Consider the following 20,125-nt stretch of genomic DNA (forward strand, 5'->3'; position numbering starts at 1 on the left):
AGAAAGTTTGTATGGGGCATTGGGGGGTACAATGCATTGTCTAGGGCAGGGGTCCCCAAACTACAGCCCGCGGGCCGCATGCAGCCCCCTGAGGCCATTTATCCGGCCCCCACCGCACTTCCAGAAGAGGCACCTCTTTCATTGGTGGTCAGTGAGAGGAGCATAGTTCCCATTGAAATACTGGTCAGTTTGTTGATTTAAATTTACTTGTTCTTTATTTTAAATATTGTATTTGTTCCCGTTTTGTTTTTTTACTTTAAAATAAGATATGTGCAGTGTGAATAGGGATTTGTTTATAGTTTTTTTTTATAGTCTGGCCCTCCAACGGTCTGAGGGACAGTGAACTGGCCCCCTGTGTAAAAAGTTTGGGGACCCCTGGTCTAGAGGGTGTTATATTGAATGAGACACTTGAAGCTATGTCAAAATAATATTAAAAATAAGAAATATTAAAATGTTTTTAAATTTCAAAAAGAAAAGAAAAAGGAAAGAGAAAAATATTCAATTACAGTTGATATAGTGTTATATAAGTTTCAGGTATAGAATTAGACGTTTATATAATTTATGAAGTCATCACCCCAATAAATTGAGTACCCATTTTTTAATTCTTTTTTTTTATTTACTGTTCCAACTGAGTGTTTTCTATTACCTTGTCTTCCAGATTGTTAATTCAATTCTCTGCTCCATAGAATCAGCTGTTGATTTCTTCTAATGTAGTCCTCATTTCAATGAATATATTCTCATTTCTGACTGGTTCTTTTTTATGCTTTCTATCCCTTTGTTGAGCTTCTCACTGAGTTCATCTATTCTTTCCCTGTTCATTGAGCATTCTTATAACCAGTGTTTTGAACTCTGCATCTAGTAGATTGATGTCTCTATTTTGTTTAGATCTTTTTCTGGAATTTTGTCCTGTTCTTTCATTTGGGACATGTTTCTTTGTCTCCTCATTTTGGTTGACACCCTGTGTTTGTTTCTATGTATTAGATTTATCTGCTACATCTCCCAGTCTTGGTGGGATGGCCTTATGTAGTAGGAGTCCTATAAGGCTCAGTGGTCATTCTTCTTGTTCACCTGAGCGAAGTGTTTCAAGAGTATCCCTTGGTGAGTTGTGTGTGCCCTTCTATTATAGTTAAGCCTTGATTGCTCTTGGTGTGTCAGTGGCTAGGATTATCCTCAGGCTGATTGGCTGTGAAATCTGGCTGTGACAACAGCAGACAAGCTATTATACAGGGACTGACACCATGGAGTGAGAGTCACTTTAGCAGGGTTCTGGTGCCAGCTGATTCTGCCCATCACGTGTGTCATTTGTGGAGCTAGTTGAGTGGTGCTCTTGTGTGGTCTAAAGCCAGCCATTAGTTGTATTGGTTTTGAAGCCTTTTAGTAGGGAGTCTGGTACAGGTCTATGTTAGCCACCATTTGTGCCCAGTGAGGGCCCCCTGATGGGAGATACAAAGTGATCTGCAGTTGGCTGCTGCTTGTGCTGGGCTTGGGGGTTCTTGTGAGAAGATATGTCATGAACCAAAACTGGCTGCTACTAGCACCTCTTTTGGGACCCTTCTGTGGACACCACAGTGTGATCTGAGGCCAGACTCCCCTTGTGCTGGGATTGTGACCTTTTAGTTGAAGTGACATTTCAAGCCAACTCTGAGTTCATCTATTCCTATGCCAGGTTGGGGGTCACCTGATAGGAGTTACAATACTGGTTGAGACCAGTTGCCACTTGTGCTAGGCTTGGGGCCACTTAGCAAGAGATTCAGGGCATTCCAAAGCCAGTCACTTGTTTAGGGATTTGGAACTTTGAGAGATTTTATGAAAATCTACAGCATAAGTTGAGGCAGTACCCTTGTGTGGGAAAGATGCTGGTAACAGCTTGGGCTAGGCAAGGAGTTGGGTGGGAGATGTCTTAGGGAACCTCTAGGACAGGGTGAATGGTATAGGCAACCATCTGTGCTGGCTGGCTGGGTGAACAGAAGCTCAAGAAAAGAAAAATGACCGTTGCCATCACTTTTATCCCCAGAGAGAGCTGCCCTGAGCCCTGCACTCCATCCCTCACTCTAGTCAATTTGGTTCCATCCCATATGTCCCTAGTACTTTTTGAGCTGCTCCCCCAATGCTAGTCCAGAACAAGTGAATCTGTGAGTGTGCGAGTCCATTTCAGACCCCTTGGGAACCCCTGAGACTCCAACAAACCTCCATTTCACTTGGACACAATCCCTGCTGGTTTTCACAGACAGATGTTATGGGGACTCCTTTTCCTGACACTGGTGCCCCAGGCTGGGGAGCCCAGTATGGGGCTAGGACCTTGCAAGGGGACCACTGCAGCCATGGTATCCTCCTGATTCTTAATCACCACACCAGGGGCAGGAGTCTGCTGTTTTCATATCTCCACCCCTTCTTAACAGTCTCAATTTGATTTCCTCTTAAAATCCTTAGTAATAGGACTTCTGTTCAACTATTCTTCCAGCGGATCTCCCTGACGGTTGTTCTGTAATTTAGCTGTAGTTTTGATGTTGTGGTGGGAGAGGTAAGCACAGCATTTACCTGCTGTGCCCCATCGACTGACAGTCCTCTGAATTTTATTTTCAAAATTTGTTCTGCGTATATTGAAATGATCATATGCTTGTTTTCCCATTTTTTTTAAAGTAGTAAATTCCACTAAATTATTCTGAACCATGAAACTAATCTTGCATTATTGGAATAAACTCTAAGTCATGTTGTATTTGCTTTTATATACCCTGGGATTTTATATGTCATTTTAAAAGAATTTTTCTGTCTATGTTTTAACTTCTTGAGATGAATACTTATTGATTTTTCTTTATCTGTTTTTTTTTTTCTAATATATGCACGTAAAGCTTACCAAATTTCCCAGTAGGTATTGCTTTATACTAAGACATCACGTTTTCATTATTTTGTAATTGTTTCAAAATATTGCATAATTTTCTCTTTGATTTTCTTTTTATCTATTGGTAATTTAGAAATATTTTGCTTTCATTTTAACCATTTAAAGATTTCCTTTTTATTTTACTGTAATTGATTTCTACTTTAATTCTACTGTGGTCAGTTAGACCAGTGGTCCCCAACCTTTTTTGGGCCACAGACCGGTTTAATGTTAGAAAATATTTTCACAGACCGGCCTTTAGGGTGGGACGAATAAATGTATCACGTGACTGAGACGAGCATCAAGAGTGAGTCTTAGACGGATGTAACAGAGGAAATCTGGTCATTTTTTAAAAATAAAACATTGTTCAGACTTAAATATAAATAAAACGGAAATAATGTAAATTATTTATTCTTTCTCTGCAGACAGGTACCAAATGGCCCACGGACCGGTACCGGTCCACATCCCAGGGTTTGGGGACCACTGAGTTACCACATGTTCTAAAATTTCATCCTTAAAATTTCTTGAGCTGTCATTCATGTCATAACATTTATATATCTTTATATGATGTTAGTGATGAAGATTGTTAATACCTTAAGTTTAAAATGATTAATTTCAAAAGTAATTATGGCTGATTTCAGAATACTGTTCTATTAAGTAGAAGACTAGTAAAAATGTTTATAACTACGACTCAGAGTGTTTATTCTATGAGTTAGAGCAGGTCTCTTAATCTCAGATGTTTCTTTGCTGTGGGTGGCTATCCTGTGCATTTAGCAGTATGCTTGGATTCTAACCATTAGCTGCAAATAGCAGTCTTTCGGTCCTCAGTGTGACAGCCAAAGATGTCTCCAGACATAGCCCGGTATCCTTTGAGCGGCAAAATCAACTCCAGTTAAGAACCACTAAGATAATCTGACCAGGTGGTGGTGCAGTGGATAGAATGTAGGACTGGGACACGGAGGACCCAGGTTTGAAACCCCAAGGTCACCAGCTTGATCAGGGGCTCATTCAGCTTAAATGTGAGCTTACCAGCTTGAGTGCAGGGTCACTGGCTAGAGCATGTGATCATAGACATGACCCCATGGTCACTGGCTGACCCCAAAGGTCTCTGGCTTGAAGCCAAAGGTTGCTAACTTGAGTCCAAGGTTGCTGGCTTGAGCAAGGGGTCACTTGCTCTGCGGTACCCCCCCAGTCAAGGCACATATGAGAAAGCAACCAATGAACAACTAAGGAGCCGCAACAAAGAATTGATGCTTCTCATCTCTCTCCTTTCTGTCTGTCTGTCCCTATCTATTCCTCTCTCTGTCTCTATCACAGACATAAAAAAAGAACCACTAAGATAGACAAAGAAACACACTTTTGTAAAACCAATGTACTTATGTAGATATAGTTTTATTGTAAAATAAACTGGCTTGTATTGTAAAAGCAAGGCTGCTTGTCTGACAATACTACTCTTTCTGATTGAAGACATGTACAAGAGTACTGGACAAAGTAATAAACAAATTAAAATAAATTCTAAATAAAAATATTTTTGTTGTAATACAAAAGCTCTAGGATTCAAGATAATGTAAAAATTCAAGAGGAATAACCATCAATATCCAATAAATAAATAAATAAATGCTATAAAATAAGTCCCCAGAAAAAGAGAAAATGGACTTCATAGAAACCAAAGATTAAAATAAACCTAAACACAGAATGCATTTCTCCACTTCAGATTTGCCTGAAAAGCTTAACCCTCTGAACAAACCACTCATGGTAAGTTTATGAACACATGATAAGCTTGATTGTACTAGCAGACATTTAGTTACAAGGACTATAGCAAGTTCTTAATTATTATGAAATACCTCTATCATCTCGGTACTATGTCCTAAGCCCTCCTTCTAGAGGTCTGGCATTAGAAAAGAGAGTATGTGATTTCAATTCAAAATGTTGGTGAGATGATAAGAAACATATAAAAATGCCCCAATAGCTGTGACATTTCAAATACAAAGGATTTTTCTGTATTTAGGCAGAAATCACAATTCAATGTGACCCTGTTTCCCACTGTACCTAAATGTGTCCCCAGAACACTTTTTTACAGAAGAACCCTGATGTTACCACCAATAGATCAGAGTGAGAAACTCTTTGTCATCTCTGCCTCCCCACATATAGCCCTTAGAGTCTTCTCTTCATATTGCATTTCCTCTCATTGATTCAATGATCTTCCAGAGGAATAGATGGGGAAGAGCCTCCGTCTGCTCACTAAAACAGCACGGACTCTGTGTGAGGCTATGTGGACCACCAGGTTGGCATGACAGGGTTTGAGAACCCTCTTCTGAACAGTGATACAGCAACTGCCACTGGGGGATAAACTGCTTTCTGAATACATATCCACTCTTCTGGTTGGAGACTAAAATATTTTTCCACATTCCAAACATAACACACTTATTAATGTGAGTTGTGAGTGTCAGCTGCCAACACCTGTTTGTCTTGACACAAGTAGATTGCGCAGTCCAGTAATACACAAAATCACCCTGCTTACGAATACACTAGCAGAATGTCCGCAGACCCAGAGCACCTCCCGCAGGCAGAAAATGAATGTTAGGGAGGGACTCAGGGGAGTGTATTCAGTAGCTTCCGCTGACAGAAGGCCCACTCTGCCCGGGGCAGGAGCAGGAGTGGGAGGAAAGTGTGAGTGAAGGAGATAGAGTGAAAACCCAATGTTTGCTCCAAATCAGCACAATCATTCAATAATTATTTTAAAAACTGCATTCCTGTATCTTGATACTCTTTTCTATTATTTTGCTATGGATCTGTCTCCCGCTTTTTTTCCAAAAAAAAAGAAAAAACCCCCACAAAATTACATTTTGTCACAGAAATGACACATTGATAAGAGCCCCAGAGTACTTCTTTCTTTAGAGTTGTAAGGTGAAAAACAATTCATATTATTCCAAAATAACTCCAGCAGCTCAGAGTTGAGGAAGTAATACCTAAATGATGGTGGAAAATAAACGACAGTTGTGAACTTTTTAATGGGGAGTTTTCAGCCTGAGCTCAAGTTATAAATATCAGCTGACGTTCCACGGGGCTTCATTGCATTCCTCCAGTGCAATTTGTTTAGTGCTTCAAGATATGAGACAGCCATATATTTTACCCTCCCTGCTAGTAGCCAATTTGCAAGAAAGCAAGTAATACAAAAATGGCTATTTACTCTGTTACAAGTGGTATAGTCCATTATCACTCTTCACTGATGCCGCTACAAGGATAGCAAATCAATAATCAGTTCTCATTCCCTAACTCAGTAAACCATCTGCTTCCGTGGTTGTAAACCATGCTAGGTTTGGAAGCAACTTTCACTACTATGCTAGAAGCTGATTCATTTGAGAAGACCACAGGCATCACAGCAGGAAAATGATTCCTTAATTACCTTTCTCCCAAACTTAAACAAGTGCTAGAGAATGTTTTTGCAATAGCCGAAACCACAATTATAACACATGAAAATATATCTGCAAAGAGAAAGACTACGTCTAAATTGTCCAATTACGTAGTCCATCTTGCGCTGCTTTTTCTGAAGTAAGGCTGCTCAGGTAAGCACTGTCTCTGCATGGGGAACCTCAGTCAGACAATCTATCCCAGCCTGTGGGAGGCCACTTCCGGAGCAGCCACTGAGATCAAGTGCATACAGTCCTGAAAACTGAGATGGAAATTGATGGATACATTACAGGCATCCAAGCCCAAGCATGTGAAATAATTTCTTTGTTTTATAGAACTCGGTGTAATTAGTGACACTACGCCTCCATTCTGCCTGATCCAGAAAATGTCAACCAGTAACTTCCAAGGAGATTCACAGCAGTTCTGTTTTCTTAGTTAACTCACATTTTAAATTCTGTCCCTGCCTCTCCCCGAACCCAATCTTCCCCATCCTCTTGCCAGGGTTTGATACTGAGTTTGGAAGGAACAAACACAAATGTTGGGGGAGGTCCTCACTTCCAGTCTTGTCTGTTCTGTTGAGGCTAGCATCTTCTGCGATGCTGCTTGCCCCTTCCTGTTTCAGGTATGTCCCCTTCTGTCATGTAGGCAATGCACAAAGATGGAGACACAGAGGCACACAGATGGGCCAACCTTGTGATTTCTTATCAATTCCTTCTTCTGTGTCAGGCTCTCTGTCTGGTCCGTAGGGTCCCTCTTTCAGGTAACTTCTGTGTCCCTTTCCATAGGCAGGCGACAGAATCAGTTGCTGTTTCATGTTACTTTGGAACCAGAGCAGAGCTCACATTCATACAGCCATTACCATCATGGCAGTCACCTCTGCTCTGTTGTTTTCACATTAGTGTGGCATGGGGGGCTTTGGCAAATCCTCTGAATTCACATTCCAGACAGGACCAGGGAAGCACAGGTCTTTGCACTGAGGTTTTAATAATTTAGAATATTTATTCTATTTCCTACACTTACAATCTTTATGCAATAGCTAACCTTCTATTTCATTGCATGAAAGGGTAGGAGAGACACCTGCTAAGTAGAGAGTGTGAGAAACAATGGGCTATTTAATTCTTAGACTCCTGACCCAACAGAATTAACTTTAATTGGTCATTTCTATGTGACATCTCAGAACAAGGGATAGTCCTGTCTTAAAGCCTTTATTGTACTCAACCAGTCCCAAGTAGGTGTTATTTCAACAGTGTCCTGTATCATATTGTAACCATTTTAAAGGCGAGGCTGCATCTTTTCTTTAATTTTCGGGAGGGGTGAGATACCATATTTATTTAAAATAAAAATTATATACCGCAAAGGTAATATATAAATGTACAGTTTAGTGAATGATTGTAGAATTAACACTTCTAAAGCAACCCCAGTCAAGGTTAGAATGATGCAAGCACGCCAGCCAGCACACCAGAAATCCTGATGTTCCCCTCTGTCCCCTTCCTGACTACAAACACCTTCTTCACTTTATAGACTTACTATCTTGATTTTTAAGAAAATTTCATTTAATTAAAATACATATTCACACATATAGTAATTTTAGTGATGCATATTTTGAACTTTGTGTAAATGGAATCAATCTGTTTGTTTTATTTTGTATCTCCTTTCTTTTGTTCAAATTTATGTCCTTAAGATGAACTATGTTGTTTTGTACAGCTACATTCATTTATTTATGTCAGTGTACAGAATTTATTTTATACAAACATATCACACTGTTTTATCCACACTAGTGTTTGATAAACTTTCAATGCATTTCCAGTTGAGAGTATTTTGAGCAATGTTGCTATGAATATTCTTATACATGTATCCTGGTTCACATAAGCACAAGTTTGGGTATCTAATACTGAAATTCCTGAGTCATACAATATACAGATCATTAATCAATAAATGATAATACCAAATAAAGTTGTAAAAATTTAGACGTCCAACAATAGTATATGATTCCTTCCATAACCCTAAACGTCTCTTGGTATTTGTCAGGGTTTTAAATGTTTTCAATCTAATAGGAGTATAGTTATCACTCTTGTGACTTTCAATTGCAATTTCCTGACAACTAATTAGACTGAGCTTCCTTTTATAGGCTCTTATTTTAATGTTTGGTGAAATCCTTATTTTAGTTTATTGTTAATTTTTCTTTGGGGTTTCTATGTTTTTCTAAGTGGGTTATAAAATGTCTTCATAAATTTTGAATTCAGACCCTTTTGTTGATCACTCTTGTTGCAAATATCTCCTATCTTACTTGCCTTTTCACACTGTTAGAGTGTCTTATGATAAAGAAAAATTTCGGTTTTACTATGGCCAAGTGTATTTATTTTCTTCCTTATGCTTAGTACTTTTCTAGCTTGTCTCCCAAGATTGCGAAATCATCTCGTGCTCACATTTGGATCTTAGATCTTTCTGGAATTTGTTTTTAGTGTAAGATGTAAAGTAGTGAATCAACTTGATTTTTTAAAATATGAATACCCAATTCCTTCATAACTGTTTACTGAAAAGTCTATCTCTTTCCTATTGTCAGCAATGCCACCTTTGTGGGAATTGGAATCCATCTATTTCTGGACTTGTTATTTTCTTCTATTGATTTATTTGCCAATATCACACTGTCTTAATTACTATTGCTTTATAACAATGACATTTGATAGAATAAGGCTTTTACCTTATTATTTTCTTCAGGTTCAACTTGACTATTACCGCTCATTAAATAGCTATAAAAATGTTAGAATTATCTTGCCAATATACTTAAACATTTGTTGTGGTTTTAATTGGGATAATAGTGATTCTTTATACAAGGCATAACTTTAAAATATTGACTTAATATTTCTGAACATAGTATAGCTCTCACTTTGTGTTTCTTTATTTTTTAATAAATTTTTGTTATTACCCTCTTATAGGAATTTTACAACTTTTTTTAGACTTACTACTCGATAGTTCATAAATTTTGATGGTGCTATCAGTTGTATTTGGTTTTTTTTTAACCTATTTGTGGCTAGAATGTAGTGTTAAAACTTATTTTTCTATCTTGATTTCAGAACCAACAACTTTGCAAAACTTTCTTGTTTAATAATTTAAGCTATTTTAAAATTTTTACTTAATAATTTATAACAATGTCTTTGTTTTGCTTCTTTTAACACTGGGGAACAAAATTTTTATTGCATCCACAGAAACACTTGTTCTTACCTAATTCGAGTGTGCTGATCTCAAATCTGACATTAGTTTTTCTCTGTAAGCTACAGTTTTTTTGCAATTCAAGATTTTAGGTTTTCATCTTATTGTAAAATTTTTAACAGGCCATACATTTATTCAGATGAAAAGGCAGAACATCTGAATCTCAGGTGGGTGGCATGGACCCATATGTGCAATGGCCTCACAGCTCCTGGCAGCCAATTAAAATTTAGTTTAACATATGAAGTAGAATGTGTTCTTGGGCATCATCTTTGTGAAAACATAATAATTTATATAATGCAGTAAATACACTAATACACTAAAAGATATGATTGCATCAGTATTTGTCTACAATTTTGAAATAGAATATATTATAACACTTATTTTAATCATAAAATTTGCGCAAAACTTATTTAAATTCTATTTAGTCAAAAATTGCGTTTGTAGCTCTTGCATTAGTGTACTTGTTGAGAACAATCTCATTTGATGCTCCAGCAGTAGTCTACTCATCACTAACAGCTCCAAGATTTTCGGGAAACTTATCAAGGTGACTGTTCAGGAAGTGAATCTTAACGCTCATGTTACATCCAGTGTCACGGAAAGCCAACAGCATCCTTTGAACCAGAAGTTCATAGTTTTCTGCTTTCTTGTTGCCAAGGAAGTTCTTTGTAACTGCCACAAAAGACTGCCATGCTGCTTTCTCCTCCTTATTCATCTTCCTGGTAAATTCTTCGTCATGTATGAGGGTTCGAATTTGAGGTCGATCAAATACACCTGCTTTTATCTTCTTGAAAGACAAGGCAGGAAAAGCAGAAATACTATGTTGAAAACATTCACTTTCTCTCTTCAAAGCCTGAACAAACTGCTACATTAAGCCAAGTTTGATATGATGTGGGGGAAAAATGATCCTGTCTCGATTAACTACAGGTTCATTCACAATATTTTGCATCCCTACTTCCAGAGCTTCACATTTTGGGCACTACTTTTGAGTCCAGTGTTTCTCCTGTGTTCGGCTGTCCCACAAACACAGAAAGCAAGGATACTTCATAAAACCTTTCTGTTGTCCTAGCAGCAAATGTAACATTTTAAGATCCACACAAATGATCCAGTTATGTTCCTCATACTTCAGAAAGTCAAAGACAATTTTTATGTCATTATAATCTTCTCTCAGATTAGTTGAATAACCAATTGGAACTGCTGCATAAACATTACCATTGTGTAGGAAAACATATTTCAGACTCTTTAGAGCTGTCAAGAAATAGCCGCCATTCTGTTGGACTGTAAGTGGTAACACCAAGCTGGCTGTGAAGACTACTGATATCATGACAGTAAACAAAGTGTTTGTCTTCAGAAAGAAAGTCCACAAAAATTTGTTCACGCTTCCTGAAATGGGATCTTTAGCTGACCCATGAAGTACATTCTTTTCTTGAAGCTTGGAAGCTAATAACTCAGCTGCTTTCTTTGATAGGCCCAAATCTCTAACCACGTCATTCAATTCAGGTTGGCTAAACTGCTGAGGGGGTAATCACTGCTTGGCATCAGAAGAAGACCCTTCAGATTCTACAACCATTTCCTCATGCATCTTATCAAAATACACTTGATCACCATGTTCACTTTCTTCATCTTTAGAAGAAATAAAGCAATTGAAAACTGGAACTGGGAGTGTCTCAGAGTGTGGGATAGGTCATATTGCTAAAGGAATATTAGGATATGAAATTATATGCCTTTTTTTCTTGCCAATGCCCTTTGTATGGATCAGACAGAAATAACAGACACTGCTGTGGTCCTTAGGTTCACGTCAAACCATGGGAATACCAAAAGGCTTTTGTCTAGTCACAAAGCATTTCCTCATAATTATGACACATAATATGAGGAGCCCAATTCTTGTCTTGATCGCCAAGGGGAACTTGAAAATAGGCAATATATGCATGTGTCACAAATGATAAAATATTGCGCCTTTGACATTGAAGTGTGTAACAGCCACATATATAACAGAAGGTGGCAGGACTATTCTTACATTTACGCCTACTCAAAGAAGCCATGATTCAATCTTAAAATAAGAGGGTGTTTTTATCAGATAATAATTTTTTACATTTAAAAACTACTACAATTATGTAAAAGTGATGTTTGTAAAACATTAATTGCCTTGTGGTTATGTTCAATCCAAGAGTCGTTGCCCTTTAACTCTAATTTAAAAACTAATGCATGCCATTAACTGTAACAAAAAGAAATTAAAATTGCATAAAAACTAGAGCATGCACCAGAAAACGGATTTCAGATTTGGAATCAGCAATGCAGAAATATATATTGATAGAAACAGTTCTACAACCTCATGCAACAGAAAATAAAAAAAATTTGTTCCCCACTGATTCATCTATAGATTTTTTTAAATTTCCATGAATACAATCATATCAATTAAAATAATGATATTGATTTTAAACATGTTCTTTTCTAACTCATATTTTAAGTAATATTTCTTCCTAGTTTAGGGCTAAGACTTCAGATATAAAGGTAAACAGAACTGGATATGTTGGATATCATTGTCATTTTCCAGGTTGCAAAGGGAAAATTTTTAATATTTTATCATTTCTAGATACACTTTGTCAGATCAATGAAATTCCCTTTTACTCTGAGTTTCACACTTTCTTTTGACAAAAGTGGATCTTGAATACTATCAAGAAATTTTCTGTCTCTATTGAGATGTATTTTTCCCTTTATTCTTTAAATATGATGAATTATACAATTTCTTTGTGCTATAGTTAAATCAGTTTTCATTCCTGAGATATTAATCTTGGATAGCATGTATTATTACTTTCACATATGTTTGAATTTAGTATTCTAATGTTGTGCTTAGGATTGGAATAAGTGACTTATGAAAACTCAGTTTTCCCTCTTGTGAGTCTTTCCTCATGAGTGTCCTTCACTGTTCACAAAGAACAATTCATTTCTGAGACTTCTGGTTGCCAAATATGTGGAGGTTGTTCTCCACAGCAAGCCATTCTATATGACACTAGCTGAGTGTCATGCTATTTAACTCAATTCTGACACTATCTTCCTGGAGACAATACGAGATCCCAAAGGTTAAGGTCTCAGTTCCACACAACTGCTTCTACCCCACTTGAATGCCAATTTTAAGGAGCTCATCCCCAGGTTACCCATAACTTCTCTCTGATTTGGCTGCAAATCAGAGGTTCCCACAACTGACCTCCTCCACAGTTTAATTAATTTTCTAGAGTGGCTCACAGAACTCAGTAAAGCACATTTACCAGTTTTATTAAAAGATATACTGAAGGATACAGATAAACAGCCAGATAAAGATATATATAGGGCAAGGTTAGGGGGTGTCCCAAGGGGCGAAGCTTCTGCCCGCTTGGAGTTGGGATGCTTCCCCCTCCCAGTGTGGATGTGTTCAGTAGCCTGGAGGCCCTTCACCCCACCGCTGTTGAGATTTCATGGAGGTTTTCTCACGTATGCATGATCCATTTCCAGCCGCTGCTCTCTCTGGAGATTTGCTGATGATGAAGGGGGACTGCTGAAAATCCAAACTTGTAATCATGGCTTCATTTTTCTAGTGACCAGCCTCCATCCAGGAGCCATCCACGAGCCCACCCACAGTCATCTTATTAGAAGAAAAAAATGCTCTTAACACTTAAGAATGTATAAGGGTTTTAAGAGTCTTGTATCAGAGTTGGTACACAAACTCAGGGTTCCCTGGATGAAATCCAAAACTGGCCGCATACATGGTGGGCAAAGAGAAAGAAGCAGACCTTTCCAGATTGGTAGTGGCAGGTTCAATAAACAAGGGAAACTTGACTTGGTTGGCTGCAGGACAAATAGATCTCCACAGCTTCCTACTAGAATCTTAAGTTTATATAGAGGCCTTAATGGGGTTCAGTTCTTGAAACCATGTCTCATGTGAGAATGGTGGGCACAACATATGTTCTAAGATCAGGGGAAGGGATGAGGAGCCTCTGATTGTCCAGGTCCAGCTTGGGTCAACCCAAGGTAACATACTCTTGATGACCTCCTCTACCAATCAGGGGCAGGGTCAAAGGCCAAATACACTGCTCACAAAAATTAGGGTATCAGGGACCATGAAGATACTCCAGTACCTTCAGCCTTTTGCATAGTGCATTTTCACCAATGAACTAAAAGTTGGTTTTGCATCTCATTTGCATAGTCAAACAACTTTCTTTGACTTGTTATTTGCTTCTCTGATGTTCCTGTTTAATAATAATAATAAAAAAAATGGCTCTTCTTATTGCTTCATATTCATTTTGAAATATCCCCTAATTTTCCTGAGTAGTATATTAGAACAAAAGATACTCCTATTACTCTTTATTACTTAGTAAATGACAAGGATTTCAGGAGCTCTCTGCCCAAACCAATATATATTCTCTATCATCTCACAGTGACCTCATCCTTTTATTTTATTTTTTTAAGGTATCCTTACTGGGTTTTAATATCAAGATTATGTTAGCTTCACAACTTATTATTTTTAAGAGTGTATATATTATTAAAATTATTTCTTGATAGCTGTAGAAAATTTCCTAATGGAATGAAGTAGTCCTGGAATTAATTTTTAAAAAGTATTTGAGCATGATTTTACATTTTTAAGAGAATATAAAGTATGTAGGTTATGTCAGCTTCAATAAGAAATATTTATCAGGTCATAAGTGTTTGCATATCCTTTTCTTTTTTGGGTCACAGCATCTCTTGTAATGTCACTTTTTTTTCTTTTCTGATAATTCTGTGCTCTCTTCTCTCCTCCCTCTCACCTTGGGGAATCTCATCAGAGGTTTACCAGTTTATTAGCCTTTATCAAGAACTCTTGGCTGTGATGGTCCTTTCTATTAAATCTTTTTTATATTTTTATTTATTTTCAGCTTAAAAAATTCTTTTCTTTGTTTTAATTTACACATTTTATTTTGATACTGTGTTTCTAACTTTGAGAGAGGGTTTCTTATCTTGTAAATTTAATCTTTCTTCATTCTAATGTATATGTATGTGGATGTAATTTTCCCATTAATCTTAACATGCAGTATTTTTATTTAGTTCAAAACATTTTCAAATATGCATGATGATCCTCATTCTGATATCTATTATGATAATAAGATAGTCTTATTTTGACCCTTGTGCTATTTCGAAATAGTGTTTAATATATAAACACATAGTAGTGTTTTCGATCTTTTATTTTTATTTTATTTTTAAGAACTAATATTTATTGAAATACCATGTGCTAAGCGTTGTTACATTGTTCTAGGCATTCATGTTTTTAGTTGAATTTATTGGGGTGACACTAGCTAAAAAAAATTATACAGGTTTCAGGTACCCAATTCCACAACACACCATGTGTACACTGTACTGTGTGCTCACCACCCCAAGTCAAGTCTCCTTCCTTCGCCATTTATTCCCTCTTATACTCCTTCACTCCCCCTGCCTAGCAATCGTGACACTGCTATTTGCATCCATGGGTTTTTTCCTTTTTTGTCCTTTTTTGCTCAATTTGTTCATCCCCCTCACCCAGTTCCTTACCCCTGACAGTTGTCAGCCTGCTCTCTAGGAGTCTGTCTCTATTCTTATTAGTGTATTTTGTTCAGTAGATTCTACATATGAGTGAAATCATATGGTACTTGTTTTTGTTTGACTGGTTTATTTCACTAAGAATAATGCTCCCCAGGTCCATCCATGCTGTCACAAAAGGTAAGTTTTTCCTTTTTATTTTATGGCCCAGTAGTATTTTATTCTGTAAATGTACCACAGCTATTTTTATCCACTAATAATCTACTAATGGTCATTTGGGTCACTTCCATATCTTAACTATTTTTTTTTCCATTTTTCCTAAGTTGGAAACAGGGAGGCAGTCAGACAGACTCTCGCATGCGCCAGACCGGGATACACCCGGCATGCCCACCAGGGGGGCGATGCTCTGCCCATCTGGGGCGTTGCTCTGCCGCAATCAGAGCCACCCTAGCGCCTGAGGCAGAGGCCACAGAGCCATTCTCAGCGACCGGGCAAACTGTACTCCAATGGAGCCTCGGCTGTGGGAGAGGAAGAGAGAGACAGAGAGGAAGGAGAAGGGGAGGGGTGGAGAAGCAGATGGGTGCTTCTCCTGTGTGCCCTGGCCGGGAATCGAACCTGAGACTCCCGCACGCCAGGCCGACGCTCCACCACTGAGCCAACTGGCCAGGGGCCATATTATAAACAATGCTGCAGTGAACATAAGGGTGCATATATTCTTTCAGATTAGTGTTTCAGGTTTCTTTGCATACATTTTCTGAAGTGGAATCATTGAGTCATAAGGCAGTTCCATTTTTAATTTTTTGAGGTAGCAACATACTGCTTTCCACAGTGGCTGCACCAGTCTGCATTCCCACCAGCAGTGCAGGAGGGTTCCCTTTTCTTCACACACTTGCCAACACTTGTTTTTTTGGTGGGGATTCTCTAGAGAAAGAGAAGAGGAGGAAGGGAGAGAGTGAGAAAGAAGCATCAATTCGTTCCACTTAGTTGTGTCTTTTGGGGGGGGGGGAGAAAGAAAGAGTCTTTTATTTCTTGGTAAAGAAAGAGTTGATTTATTGATGATAGCTGTATTGATAGGTGTGAGGTGATATCTCATTGTGATTTTAATTAGCATTTCTCCTATGATTAGTGAAATTAAGCATATTTTCATATGTCTATTGACCATCTGCATGTCCTCTTTGGACACTCAGGTCCTTTGCTCATTTTTTAATTGGCTTGGTTTTATGGTCTTGCTGATGTTTTGGTGTTGAGTTGTATAAGTTCTTTATAAATTTTGGATATTAATAGCTTTTTAGATGAGTCTTTGGTGAATACATTCTCCCATTCAGTGGGTTGTCTTTTCATTTTGTTAATGGTTTCCTTTGCTGTGCAAAAACTTTTTAGTTTGATGTAGTCCGATTTGTTTATCTTTGTTTGTTTTTCTTTTCTTGCCTAAGGAAATATATCAGAAAAATATCGCTATGAGAAATGTCTGAAATTTTACTGCCTATGTTTTCTTCTAGGATTTTTATGGTTTTGAGTGTATTAATTAAGTCTTTTATACATTTTGAGTTTATTCTTGTGTATGGTATAAGAAGATGGTTTAGTTTCATTTTTTGCATATATCTATCTGATTTTCCCAACACCATTTATTAAATAAACTATCTTTATTACATTGTATGTTTTTGCCTTTGTCAAACATTCATTGACTATAAAGGTGTGGGTTTATTTCTGGGCTCTCTAGTTTGCTCCATTGATCTATATGTCTGTTTTTATGCCAGTACCATGATGTTTTGATTACTATGGACTTGTAGTATAGTTTGATATCAGGTAATGTGGTTCTTCCAACTTTGTCTTCTTTCTGAAGATTGCTATGGCTGTTTAGGGTCTTTTGTTGACCCATATAAATTTTTGGAATATTTGTTCTAGTTCTGTAAAATATGCTTTGGTATTTTTATTATTATTATTACTCATTTTAGAGAGAAGAGAGAGAGAGAAAGAAGTGGGAGGAGCAGGAAGCATCAACTCCCATATGTGCCTTGACCAGGCAAGCCCAGGGTTTCAAACTGGCGATTTCAGCATTCTAGGTCAATGCTTTAGCTACTGTGCCACTACAGGTCAGGCACACTTTGGTATCTTGATAGAAATTGTATTGAATCTTCAAATTGCTTTGGGTAGTATGGACATTTTAATAATGTTAATGTTTCCTATCCATAAACATGTTATATGCTTCCATTTATTTGTGTCTTCTCTAATTTCTTTCTTTAGTATCTTACAATTTTCTGAGTACAAGTGTTTTACATCCTTGGGGGATAGGCAAGCAAGAAGAATGAAAAAGGAAAGAAAGAAAATTGAAAAAGGAAAGATTGAGTTATAAACTGAACACTGAATAGACACTAGAATCTCCATTCTTTTTTTTTACTTTATTTTTTTTTTAATTTTTAAAGACTATTCATTTTAGAGAGGAGAGAAAGAGAGAGAGAGAGAAGAGAGGAGCAAGAAGCATCAACTCCCATATGTGCCTTCACCAGGCAAGCCCAGGGTTTTGAACCAGTGACCTCAGCATTCCAGGTTGATGCTTTATCCACTGCCAGCACAGGTCAGGCCTAGAATCTCCATTCTTAATGTTCCTTTTGTGTGGAAGCACCTGGCTTCTTCTTCCCATTTACCTATTAACTCCCAAAACGAAAGGATTTACTAATATGATTAATTGGTTAAGGAAGAAAATGAAAGTTCAGAGTGACATCACGGAAATGGCGCCGTGAGCAGCGCGTCTGACAGATCTCCCCAAAATCACAACAAATTTATCAACTAGAAACAGAAAAATTTATCCTCGGAGCATTCCGGAGTTCCACACAAACTGAAAGCGAAAGGACTGTTATCACTTGAATTTGAGAAACGAGGGTGTAGAGGAAGCTACCGCAGAGATGCTCATTCAAGCCGTGGAGGGAGGGCGCCTGTGGTGAGTCAGCCCACACTCGGGAGCGGCGAGAAGCCGCTGGCGCGCACCTGGTTCAGTTGCAGAGCGAGTATCGCCCACACTCGGGAGCCGTGGAGGGGGTGCACCTGCGGTGAGTCGGCCCACACTCGGGAGCGGAGAGCAGCCACCGGCACGCGCCCGGTCCGGTTGCAGAGCGAGCACCGCCCACACTCGGGAGCGGCGAGCAGCCGCCGGCGCGCGCCCGGTCCGGTTGCAGAGCGAGCACCGCCCACACTCGGGAGCGGCGAGTAGCCGCCGGCGTGCGCCCGGTCCGGTTGCAGAGCGAGCACCGCCCACACTTGGGAGCGGCGAGCAGCCGCTGGCGCGTGCCCGGTCCGGTTGCAGAGCGAGTACCGCCCTCGGGAGCTGCGAGCAGCCGCCGGCGCGCGCCCGGTCCGGTTGCAGACCGAGCACCGCTAACGTTCCCAGCAGCCTGCGCACTGCGAGTGAGAGACCCCAGCCACTGGTGCCCAGAGCACCCCATTCGTGCGCGTGCCCTGGGCAATCCACGTGCCCAGAGTGCCCTACTGGCCTGCACACCCAGGGTGCCCCATTATCCTGCGCCCGGTGCGCCCCAGCCGCCAGCAGCGGGACGAGCGGGAGAGGCGCCAAGGCGGTCTCCCCTACTTGGGAGATTCTCTCCGTGGGCGGGGCACCTCACCCAGCCATTCAAGCTAACAATCAAGCGTTGGGGGAGGGGCGCTCAGGCAGCCTGAAATACCTTCGGGAGCACAGCTGCGGACCCAATCACTGAAATTAGCTTAACCCATGAAATCTGCGCACCCACGGGTTCTAATTGATAAGATCTCTCTCAGTTCAGCAATCCAAGACAAGAGGCGTGATATTTTTTAGTGCCTCTCGCTAAAGGGGCGGGGGCAACTTCTGATTGATAGATCCTCCATATTCAGGGATAAACGCTAACAAGAGGGACTTGGCAGATAATAAGATCTATACTACACTAGTCACAAGCAGAGACTAGTGCCTCTTCTTCCCAACCAAAACAGGCTACAAAGTGTGGAAAGCCTGGGTTGAGTGGTCCAACTGAATGCTAGGTGCTAAACAGTCACCTTGACAACAATTGACTCCCACTCCTGCCTGCCTGATTACACTGGAGGCTCTGACTGCCAGAGCCTTTCCCAAAGCCTTGCGCTGAGTGGGGATAGAGTGGGGATTTCCCAGCTCTTTGAGCCTCTTACTCCCCAGGCAGAAGCAGTTGCAGCCTTATAGCTGGATCACCAGGCTGCTAATTCAGGAAGGGGGGACTAGGAGAGAGACTCCAGGAAAGCAAACTCTCTCATCGTTGGACCCTGCAAACGCCAACAAGCCTTGACTACCAGCAAGACTAAAGCCAATTATATGACATTGCCATAGAATCCCATCAACTGCAAATCCCTACCTAAGTGTGACACAGGGGCAGAGCCTGGGGTACAGAGTCACCGACCAGGAAAAGGGAGAGAAAAGAAAAAGGAAGAAGTTAACCTCTCAAAATCAAGAAAAATCCACAGACTTTACAACTTGCTCCACTAATTTTTTTGTTGTTGTTGTTTGTTTCTTCTATCTTATTGCCTTTATTATTATTATTTCTATTTCCTCCACCTCGGTCCTTCTACTCTCTGCCCATCATATGCTTCCCTTTTCTTGAACTACACTACCCATGAGTGTTACATTCTATTTCTCTTCTTCATCCTCACCCTCCTTTAAGGTTATACTCCAAAACACTTAACTCTCACTCTCTCCTCTTTTTTTTTTGTTTGTTTTGCTTTATTTTGTTTTTTTCTCTTCCTTTTTCTTTTTCTTCCTTCGTTTTTCTCTTTTTCTTATTTTTTCCTTTCTATTCGTTTTTTCTTTTTTCGTTTTACTTTCCTCCCATTTAATCCTCAATCACGAACAAATTAGTTAATTTGGGACTCAAGGGGTTTTTTTGGCTTTATTTTTCTTTTTCACTTTTATTTTTGTTTTTTTCTTGTTTGTTTGTTTATTTTTGTGGCATTTTGGGCACTTTTTACGTTGCTTTTTAACTCACTAGCATTCCTCCCAACCCAAGGTCTCCATTGTATTTAGTCTTCGCTCCACTTAATACAACAGATTTTTACTTACTATTTTTATTTTTTTCTTCTTTATTATTCTTTTTTTTTCCTCCTTTTTTCTGGTTC

The sequence above is a fragment of the Saccopteryx leptura genome, chromosome 1 (assembly GCF_036850995.1).
Source record: "Saccopteryx leptura isolate mSacLep1 chromosome 1, mSacLep1_pri_phased_curated, whole genome shotgun sequence".
In the NCBI taxonomy this organism is placed as follows: domain Eukaryota; kingdom Metazoa; phylum Chordata; class Mammalia; order Chiroptera; family Emballonuridae; genus Saccopteryx; species Saccopteryx leptura.